The sequence below is a fragment of the Triticum aestivum genome, chromosome 5A, assembly GCF_018294505.1.
Source record: "Triticum aestivum cultivar Chinese Spring chromosome 5A, IWGSC CS RefSeq v2.1, whole genome shotgun sequence".
In the NCBI taxonomy this organism is placed as follows: Eukaryota; Viridiplantae; Streptophyta; class Magnoliopsida; order Poales; family Poaceae; genus Triticum; species Triticum aestivum.
In genome coordinates, this window is record NC_057806.1 from 48,302,037 (window position 1) to 48,313,438 (window position 11,402).

The 11,402-nt window shown below is 43.8% G+C and overlaps 1 long non-coding RNA gene across 3 annotated transcripts; it reads left to right on the forward strand.

Annotated features, from left to right (window-relative positions):
• Nucleotides 1–6,127: 6,127 nt before the first annotated feature.
• Nucleotides 6,128–8,173, forward strand: LOC123106543 (uncharacterized). 3 transcript variants are annotated; one of them, XR_006451384.1, is made up of 4 exons: nt 6,128–6,300; nt 6,376–6,825; nt 6,965–7,526; nt 7,923–8,173. It is a non-coding gene; the product is annotated as an uncharacterized lncRNA (long non-coding RNA). The 3 variants fall into 3 exon arrangements; XR_006451383.1 differs by having other exon boundaries at nt 6,376–7,124; nt 7,240–7,526; nt 7,923–8,172; XR_006451382.1 differs by having other exon boundaries at nt 6,376–7,526.
• The last annotated feature ends 3,229 nt before the right edge of the window (nt 8,174–11,402 follow it).

Below are 11,402 nucleotides of genomic sequence, written 5' to 3' on the forward strand. Positions count from 1 at the left end.
TGTAGACATGACCGAGACACGTCTCCGGTCAATAACCAATAGCGGGACCTGGATGCCCATATTGGCTCCTACATATTCTACGAAGATCTTTATCGGTCAGACCGCATAACAACATACGTTGTTCCCTTTGTCATCGGTATGTTACTTGCCCGAGATTCGATCGTCGGTATCCAATACCTAGTTCAATCTCGTTATCGGCAAGTCTCTTTACTCGTTCCATAATACATCATCTCACAACTAACATATTAGTTGTAATGCTTGCAAGGCTTATGTGATGTGTATTACCGAGAGGGCCCAGAGATACCTCTCCGACAATCGGAGTGACAAATCCTAATCTTGAAATACGCCAACCCAACATCGACCATTGGAGACACCTGTAGTACTCCTTTATAATCACCCAGTTACGTTGTGACGTTTGGTAGTACCCAAAGTGTTCCTCTGGTAAACGGGAGTTGCATAATCTCATAGTCATAGGAACATGTATAAGTCATGAAGAAAGCAATAGCAACATACTAAACGATCGGGTGCTAAGCTAATGGAATGGGTCATGTCAATCAGATCATTCTACTAATGATGTGACCTCGTTAATCAAATAACAACTCATTGTTCATGGTTAGGAAACATAACCATCTTTGATTAACGAGCTAGTCAAGTAGAGGCATACTAGTGACACTTTGTTTGTCTATGTATTCACACATGTATTATGTTTCCGGTAAATACAATTCTAGCATGAATAATAAACATTTATCATGATTATAAGGAAATAAATAATAACTTCATTATTGCCTCTAGGGCATATTTCCTTCAGTTACTTGATGTGGTGGATACCGGGCTTGAGACTCCTGTCAGTTTCCGTCTTCACCGCAATGCTACATCCACCCACAAGCAAGCCCTTTGGCCCTACTGCATTGTGAAGGTTCACCCAGTCACTCAGAAGAAGACCTATGAGCTGTCTCCGTATCTGGACATTCTTCATCGCATATTCCGTGAGACTCTCTTCCCTCGGATCGGGAATCTGGATATGGTCCACTCTTACCTCGTGGACATGCTCCTTTTCTGTCAGCATGAGAAGGAAGCAAGCACTGGAGAGAGCCTGGATATCTCTCATGTCATGTGGTCTGAACTTCTTTCTGCTGTGTCTGAGCGCAAGTGTCCTATCTATGGTCCATTCATTATGCGGCTCATTGAGAGGGCCTGGGCACAAACTTATCCCAGAGTGCTGCTAGAGACTGGAGACTTGGTTTCTCATGAGATCAAGCGTCCGAGGAAAAAGGACAACTGGACAGCACCTCACACAGGGGGTCCATCTGCTACTGCTTCCACAGGGGGTCCGTCTGCTGCTGCCGCTGCCATGGAGACCGAGGGTGAGGATGCTACTGATGCTCCTGAGGAGAACTTTGGCCCCTCTAGTGCAGAACCGTCGTGGGCACAGAAGCTTAAGCGCAAGATGAAGAAGCTTCTCTGCATGGAGTCCCATGGTCAGTACATGACTCATGTGGCGGAGAAGCATGCCAGGACACGCCACAAGGAGCTCATGCGTCAGATGGGAGCAATAGTTGCCAGTGGGTCTGAGGGTTAGATCACTGAAGAGGAGGACTGGATTCATCAGAATTGACACTGGACCAACTCCGATGCCGAGCAGTTTTCGACCCACGATGAAGATGCAGAGATGTGATGTTCGAGACCTTCCTCTCCCATCACCTGGAGTCGTAGTGTCCCTCTTTGCCCTTTTTGGTGTCTCGCTGCCAAAGGGGGAGAGAGTGTAGGGATTTGCTTCTTGTGTCGTGCTTTGAGTCGTCTTGTGGTTTCTTGTGTGTTTCTTTTGGTTTGGTTTGGTGTGAGACATATGCTCCCTATCGCTATCTTATTACTTATGTCTCTTCAGAGTACTGTAGTTTATTATGAGATGCATGGTTGTCCTGTTTATTCTCTTCTCTCATATATCTTGTGCTTAGTGTTGTTGGACTATAAAATATAGGGGGAGTGTTGATCCGAATGTGTGTGTCGTGCCTTATCTTGGTGCACACATTCTGGGGGAGCCCGTTTATATTTTGTAGTTCTTAGTTTTATTCATTTTAATTTTTTTCCTTGCGCAAATCCCTTGTTGTCATCAATCCACCAAAAAGGGGGAGATTGTTACGGCATATCTCTCTCAAGGTAGTTTTGGTGATTGATGACAACATGTTTGCGGACTAATCTTGTGCTTTGTTTAATTCACAGATTCTCCCCTGACACGAGATGTGTTCTTCCTCTTGGAGTGTATTTCAAGACGGTGTAGCTCTTTCGTTTCTTTCTCGGTGGACTAGTTGCCTAGAGGGCACCGTACTATCAAGAGGGAGTCCGCTAGGGTTTTGCTTGGGTGGAATCATCACGTACACATCAGCTTCTCACCCTCCGAGCTTTTCCTGTCCATTGAAGAGATCTCTCCTCTCTTCCTTGTTCTGTCTAGGTCTAAGCGGCAGTACCGCGCACCCAGCGGTAGTGCCGCTGAGAAGCCATAAACGGCAGTACCGCTTTGTAGCGGTAGTACCGCCGTGGCTCCACAACAGTAGTACCGCTGGGGGCCTGGCACCTCCGCCTGGTCCTCAGCTTCCTTGAGAGATCCCTTCTCCCTCTCTCTCGCGCCCCAGCGGTAGTACCGCACTGCCTGCGGTACTACGGCCGAAGGGTCACAAGCGGCAGTACCGCTCTACAGCGGTACTACCGCCCTTGACCCCTCTGCCGTAGTACTGCTGGGTAATCTGGCTCCTACCGCCTTGACTCGAGAGGTCTTTTTCTCGTGTCGGGTTTTGCAGCACTAGTCACGGTTGTAGTGGCGGTAGTATCGTTCTAGGAGCGGTAGTACCGCCCTACCACCGCGGTAGTACCGCATTTGGGTCCCTTCCCTACTAAGTCTCCTCAGCGCGGCAGTACCGCTGGTTGGCGCGGTAGTACCGTCGCCTGGCGGTAGTACCGCCCCCTCTCAGTGGTACTACCGCCCTGTGCGGGGCTGGTTGGTGGGGGACAACGGGATTGTTGCCCCCACTATAAAAGGGAGTCCCCTTCCTCCTCACCTACCTCTTCCTCCCCCAAGCTCCATTTATTGCTCAAGCTCCATTAAATACTCTAAGCTTCATTTCCGCCCGATCTATCTCTCTAGCCAATCAAATTTGTTGATTTGCTTGGGAGTGGTTGAGAAGGCTCCGATCTACACTTCCACCAAGGGATTTTCGATTCCCCCACTCATCCCTAGCGGATCTTGTTACTCTTGGGTGTTTGAGCACCCTAGACGGTTGAGGTCACCTCGGAGCCATATTCCATTGTGGTGAAGCTTCGTGGTCTTGTTGGGAGCCTCCGATTAAGTTGTGGAGATTGCCCCAACCTTGTTTGTAAAGGTTTGGTCGCCGCCTTCAAGGGCACCAATAGTGGAATCACGGCATCTCGTATTGTGTGAGGGCGTGAGGAGAATACGGTGGCCCTAGTGGCTTCTTGGGGAGCATTGTGCCTCCACACCGCTCCAATGGAGACGTACTTCCCCTCAAAAGGAAGGAACTTCGGTAACACATCCTCGTCTTCACCGGATCCACTCTTGGTTATCTCTTACCTTTACTTGTGCAAGCTCTTTAGTGTTTCTACCCTTGCTTGCTTGTATGCTTGTTGTTATTGCATCATATAGGTTGCTCACCTAGTTGCACATCTAGACAACGTACTTTGATGCAAAGTTTAATTTGGTAAAGAAAAGCTAAAAATTGGTAGTTGCCTATTCACCCCCCCCCCTCTAGTCAACCATATCGATCCTTTCAGATGTTTGTGGTTACATAATACCGTAAGTCGTTTCTGATTAAGTCATGCATGATTGACCAGTCAACCGTTTACTTTTCCAGAAAACAAAAAGTTTAGAAAAAAAAGAAGTTCGCAAATTTGAAAAAAGTTCCATAATTTGAGAAAAAATCATGAATTCAAAAGAAATTAAAAAAAGTTCATAAAATAGAATTTTGAAAATGATAAACACATTTGAGGAAAAGAAAAATAAAAGGAAAAAACCCTATTCAGAAAGACCAAAAAGCAAAAGGAAGAAAAGATCAAAAGCTTCCATAAACTTCCCAAAACCGGTCCGGAAAAGTTTCCAGAAGCTTTCCAAAAACCAGGACAAACTTCACGGTACCTACTTATGGGCTGGCCCGTCAGATCAAAGGGTGTGCGGTCAGTACGGTTAATGCATAACCGACACCTAAAGCGCTGAATAGAAATCGTAGGCCTTAGAACCATTTTTCCTGATTGGGTATTTTCTACTTCCATTGTTTTTAAATATTTATCTTTTTAGAGATTTCAACAAATAACTACATACGAAACAAAATAAGTGAATCTACACTCTAAAATATGTCTATATACATTCGTATGTGATAGTTCATTCGAAATCTCTAAAAAGACAAGGACTTTGATAACTACCAAACGTTCGGATTTTAGCAATAGGCAAGAACGATCCTTGCTTCACTCTAATTATATATAAGTATGCATTAGGATGATTTTTTTTTTCCACGTGCATTCCTTCCTCTAACTACATGCATATATGCACTAAAGGACGAAAAGCTGTGTCATCCTAGATTCTTTCTTTCTTTCAAACTTCAAAATGTTTTGTAGCTCAAACCGTCACTCTGATTGAAAAACCGTCTTCACAAAAAAAACAACCTCAGCAAGATTTTTGAAATTAGATCCCATATTGATATGTTCTAATGACTTTTTTTTCGAATCAAAAGTTATCACATCTGGGCTATGTAAGTTATCATGTTTGTCATACATAAGTTACCGTGTCATTTACACAAAAGTTTACGGGGTATGTTTTCAACAAACTTTTATCCCAGGGTCAAAAGGAGATTATGATGTTTGCAATGAGTTATCAACTTTGTTGTGTATATTACCATGTTGCATAAAAGTTATCGGGGTATGTTTTTCAACAATTTTCATCCCGCGGTCAAAAAATCACCACGATATTTGTATATGAGTTATCAGCTCTCATGTGCGTCCTCCTCCCTGGCGTGATGTAGTGGCTAAGTAAGTTATCAACTCTGTTTTGCGCATATTACCATGCTATTTACACAAAAATTACCAGTTGTATGTTTTCACTACTTTTACCACGGGTCAAAAGTTATCACGGTGTTTGTACATGAGTTATCAGCTCCGTTGTGCGTATATAACCATATTATTTCGCATAAGTTAACCGGATACATTTTTGAACAACTTTTATCTCAGAGTCAAAAGTTACCGTTGTTTTTATACGTGAGTTATCATCTCTGTGGTGCGTATATTATCATTCTATTTACATAGGCGTTGCCGGGGTATATTTTTCAACAAGTTTTAACCGGATCAAAAATTAGTGTGTTATTTGTAAGTGAGTTATCAGCTCTAATGTGCGAATATTATCAAGATATTTACACATAAGTTATCAGGCTTGTGGTATGTAAGTTATCATGTAATTTACACAGAAGTTACCGGAGTGTGTTTGAACAAACTCGTTTCATGGGTCAAAGGCACCGTGGTATTTGTACCGAGATTATCAGGTCTGTGGTACATATACTATCATGTTATTTACACAGAACTTATCAGAGACATGTTGCAACAACTTTTATTTCTTTAGAACAATGTACGGTGTTTGTATGTATGTTATCAGGTTTGTGGTTGGGTGCGTTTGAACTAACTTTTTCATTGCTCAAATTTACCGTGATATTTGTACATAAGTTATCATGTCCATGGTGCATATATTACCATGATATTTGTATGTATGTTATTATGTTTGCGGTGCGCAAATTACCATGCTATCTTTACCTAATAATAATAATAATAATAATAATAATAATAATAATAATAATAATAATAATATAATAATAATCTTTCCCTACTAATAAAGCACGGAGTGCTTCTGGTCGTACGTCGTCGTCACTTTTGCAAAAAAAAACCTCTATTTTCAAGAATTCAACCCGCAGTCCCTGTTTAAGTGGATCGGGGAAAACGATTCATTTTTGCACAAAACACCCTGTCGTTTGGATTATTCAACCCGCGGTCCGAGCAAATTTGGGTAAAGAAAAAAACACGACCAAAGGAGGAGAACGGGCTCGCCTCCTCTCCCTCTCGCTCAAGTCCTCGCCGCCGGCAGCTTCCGGCGAGCTCCGACGCCGCGCAGCACGCCCCCCAACTCCCCAGAGTCCGCTCCTCCCTACCCTCCGGCCAGATTCTCCGCTCCCGGCCTCTACCGCCCGCTCGAAACGCCACCCCCATGGCTAGGGTTTCGGGCAGGGCTTCGCCGGCGCGTCTCCGGCGGCCCAGGTTCGTCCCTCCTTCCTTCTTGGCTGGGATCCACCACCCCTACCCCTCACATTCTCTTCATGCCCTCTGCTGCAGATGCAGATGGAGCACGCCATGGGAATTCCCCATCCACCATGGTCGCCGCCATCAAGGGCTTCTTCACGGAGATGTGGAGGACGCCATGGACCTGCAGCTCCAAGGTTCTATCTTAGGGCGAGAAGATCTTCTTATCTACAATGGCGATGCATGAACCGACGACGAACTGAAGCTGCGACCCATGGGCTGGCCCTGCCTGCGTGCGTCCGCCAGAACCAGAAACAGACCAGAAAAGGGAAGCAACTAAGGCATCCGGCTGCCTGAAACTTGCTCAGGGGGCGGCCTATGGGCACGGCGTACAAGCTCTCTACTCTCTGTCATCTTATATCTCTGAATTTTCTTTTGCTGCATGTGCAGGTGTATGACAGGAACAATAACTAGCATGAACCTGGAGGAGTAAGAAGCAGCGACATCTGGGTTTGCAATGGCCAAAGAACTCAACAATTCATAGTTGGGTCACTTATTTCTCCCCAGCTCGGTGACTTGGTCAACTGCGCACTTCAGAAGAATAAGTACTTCTGAATGTTAAAGCCAATGTGGGCTAGCAAACTGTAGAGATAATTGATTTGTTTCCATGTCTACCTTACAGTATTCAGACTTGGGAGAGAAGGTGCCTCATGGTAGAAGCTTGACATAGGTGTGGCCTTGAATGCCAAGATTTTTATGAGTAGCCTCAGCCTTCTGTTCTCCCTACAGATTCAGGATTCAAAAGATCAATGGGAGTTTGTTTCACACAGTACAAGAGCAATGTACTGATGCATTTTAACTGTCGTTGTGTGTTTTAACAGAAGAATACTTTCTGATGTTTTAGTGACCAAGTGTTACTGATCTTGAGGTGTGTTATTGATCTCTGTTTCTATATAGATGGTGCTTTTTTGTACTTTCTGAAGAACAATTCCATGCAAGACACCATCAAAAAGCCTGCTACTGCAGATGCTTCCTCGCGGAATCACAGCTTGATGGAGCTTGCTGCACCTCTGGAACAAGCAGCCGCTTACAAAGAGAAGCTTGAAGGCTCAAACAGATGTACATAACGAAATTCAGAGTTCCAACAGTGCATATGTGCAAGAGCGTAGTTCACTTGGAATTTGCTCGTGGTGGAGACGTTCCACCCACAAAAAAAAGGTGAAGACGTCCTGAAACTTCATGAGGTAATTTAGTAACTCGGTTCGGTGAGTACATTTATGCGTAAATAGAAAAAATGTCCATATAATCAAGACAATGAGTTTGTTGTAGGCATGTAAAATTGTGTATTAATTTTTTTATTAATCCTATAACTTGACAAATCTGATTTATATCGCATGTGATGTTGTAATAGGAGAGGGCTGGACACCATTCTATCTGATAATGAATTGATTCCAAGAATGGATCTTGGTAGTTTTGAGTAATTTCATACTATTGTTTTGCTACTTGCAAAGTTATTTGAGTGGTAGTATGTGCAAAAAAAATGTATTCGAGTGTTAATTTGTTTTATAGGTTTCAAACCATAAATATGTTTATTTATTTTGTTGGTACTTGCCATGACCCCAAGAAGTCCATCTATGCAGGCATGGGTGATACAGATAGGGCGGAGTCGGAACCATGTGCAAGATAGAGACACTATCAATCATCGGTGAATCCGGTCCAGGAACTCAAATGTTGGCGTCCATGGCGCAAGGAGGTGCTTTTCGGAGCAAGCAACCTAGCAAGTGCATCAGTGATCATTGTCAATTTGGCTAGAAGTATGTACATTTCCCTACTACAATTCCTTCAAACATGCTGACACATATATGCTTACGGACATGTGATTTTTTCTCCGTTGCAACGCACGGGCTCTTTTGCTAGTATATATATATATATATATATATATATATATATATAATAATAATGAGAATTGGGTTTCTGGTCGTCCGTCGTCGCAGCGATTTTGCAAAAAAGTCCCCCTATCTGTGAGAAATTAACCCGCCATCCTACTTAACTGTGGTACTGATGGATAACGTTTCGTTTTTTTTTGCATAAACACCCCTGCGATTCAGCACCGCTGCTTGCATAATCCCACATCGCTCCTTTCAACCTAATCTCATCGATTCATATACTTGTGTCATGGTGATTCAGCAAGAGGGAGCGGAAATCAGTAAATAAGGGTGCAGAGGGTGAGGCATAGGTACCCTTCTTCCCAAGGAAAGGGGAAGGGAACGAACGAACTAGAAGGGGAATGCAGGGTGAGGCAGACATCAGAGGGAGATGGAGTGAGGAATAGGACCAAAAAGTTGCACAAGATTTCAGAGAATGACCAAAGAAAACCGGGGCGGCCCTTGAAACAACAGACTGCCCGGCTGCAAGCTAGATGCAGACATCACAGGAAGATGGAGGGAGAAATAGCGGCCTCCCTTGCAGTCCGGCAGTTGTAGCCCGTCATCCCCAGTTGTGCCCTTGTTGAGAGGGCGGCGGCGCCTGTTGAGACGGCGGCAGCGCCTTGCAACACCCCGTCCTCCTCTTGCAACGGCGGCCCCGCGGCGTCTCCGGCTTGGTTACTCGGGATTTGTAGCCAATGGGGTTATATGGGACTTGGGAAGATGGAGATACGGGAGGATTTGTGAACTTGCTGGGGAAGATGGAGGAGATCGAGATGGGGGAAGAGAGGAGAGCAAAGGGGATCGACTGGTTTCGAGCTGGTTAAAGGAGACGAGCGGCTAGACCTTTCTAGATCCAAAGGAAATGAATGTGAATCGCTGAAACGTGTCGCTGGTTGGGCTGAGACGTGTCGCTGCTGGTTGGGCTTGGGTTGGTCGTGGATCACGTGGCTGATGTGTCTTGTTGGTTCTTTTATTAACTTGTGATGCGGCCGGCGGCGAGGTTTTCTTTTAATTGCAATTAGGGACGGAATGTGCGGTATGTCCAAACTATGTTTTTGTTTTAGCGAAACAGCTGATGCCGACGTGAAATGCTTGTGTTTGGGCAAAGTTTAAATAGTGCAAAAAAAGGAGTAACCAAATAAATAATATTTTCTAAAAAAAATCATCATTGTAAAACCCGCCTGCATTTGAATCCTTAAAAAATCTATAAAAAAATCTCGTTTCAATGTATCACCACTCTTTCATCCGATGATAGCCCGGAGCTGAATGAGACATTGTAAGAGGACATGAATGTGGCTTTGTCGAAAAAAAGCACTTACAAACATCGAAATCATACCATTATCAAAGACAGTGGCGAACATAAAAAGTGACAACACGAATGAGTCACTAGAAATCGTTCGACGGTTAAATTGCTGCATCAAAAGGGTAAAGGAAAACATTTTACTTCAAACACAGTAACAATAGATGCAGACACATGCATATACTCACTCTTATAAATGCACACACACGCACATCCTATCTATTTGAGCACATTTGAAATACCGTGTTGGCAAGTTTAAAAATAATGCACTATCGATGAGAACATCGCCTCCTACTAAAAGATTATTTTGTCTTTAAAAGACACAAAAGCGTCAAACATAGGGCTTTATCCCTGGTAGCACTGCCCTACTAACTACACACACGCACATCCTATCTATTTGAGCACATTTGAAATACCGTGTTGGCAAGTTTTAGAATTAATGAAGTCACCACAAGCGACTCGCTATCGACGAGAACATCGCCTCCTCCTAAGAGAATATTTCCTCTTTAAAAGACATGAAAGCGTCAAACCTGAGGATTTATCCCTGGTGAGGACTGAGGTAGCACTGCCCTGCTAACTATTCAATCAGATGTTGCTTTTCAGGGCTAAAGCAGAACTAACCAATCCATATAACTGTCCCATCCCTATTTATTCAGTGGCCATGCATGTATGGACTGCAATAATGGATATTAAAGCATGCTATGAATTTTCTTCTGTACCTCGGCACCCGCAACCCTGCTTGTCGGGCAACGTTGATAGGTGCTTTGATGGATATTTTTTCTCTCCCGTTAAAACGCACGAGCATCTGTGATAGTATACATATAACTTATCACGGTATGTTTGAACCCCCGGTTCCGCTCATAAAGGAGAGTTGGTTGTTGGGCCAACTATCTTATCAAGAGACCATGGTTCAGAACGAACAAATGTGTGTATTTTCCTTGCTAAAACTAGTTCCTGAATTTCAGTGTATAATTTTCCTGTACTAGTAGATTAGACACGAAAAGTCAACAACAAACAATTCCTTCACCTAGACAAAAAGTGATTAGGGTCGAGATGGTTGACAGGCTAGTTTACTTACCAAACGGCCAGGGTTAGAATCTCATATAACACATGATTTTTACCACCCGAGAAAAAAGAACAAGCGCAAACAACGAAACTGCACGCCGTGATGCGCGGAAACGGGCCATAAGATGGGCTTGCGTGGCGCACTGCAGGCGTGGTTGCGTGGGATTGGGCGAAAAAAGGGAAAAGTTGGGCTTCCGTAGATCGTTCGATGCGCACTCGACGACAGACAGATCGTTCGGATCTGTTCCCACGTACCGAACGTTTGGAAATTACAATTTCTGAAAAGACAAATATCTAAAAACAGAGGGAGTAGTTGCTACTCGTTGCAGAAGATTATTGACCGTAGAGTAGCGACGCGACGAACAATTGGGATGAAAAATTTAGCTAGTTTTGTGAATGTTATTATACTTGGGTTTTTCAAGTTTTGGGCAACTTTAGGTTTGCGCAAAATCATTAATTGAGGAGTACTCCTTCCAAAGATCACTCTCTTCTTATCAAGTTGTGGCAAGTAGCATGTTGTATGTGCGTCACTTGTTGCAATTTGAGAGTTTTTCTTTTTTTCGTAGATCCGTTTAGTCAAAGCGTTTTATCTATTAAACCGTGCATCCAAAATTCGAACCATTTTCACTGGTGGACTCCTCGCATCGAGATATTTAAAAAGTAGATTCCATGTTGATGTTTTGACTTTTTTTTCACGAAAAAACCGATCCGGGAGTACTTTTTTCCCTTTTTGGAAGCAGTTTTTGAGAGGCAAGGCCGTGCCTCTCGCAGAAGCAAAACCATGCCTCTTGCAAAAGCAAAATCGTGTCTCTCACAAAATCGTGCCT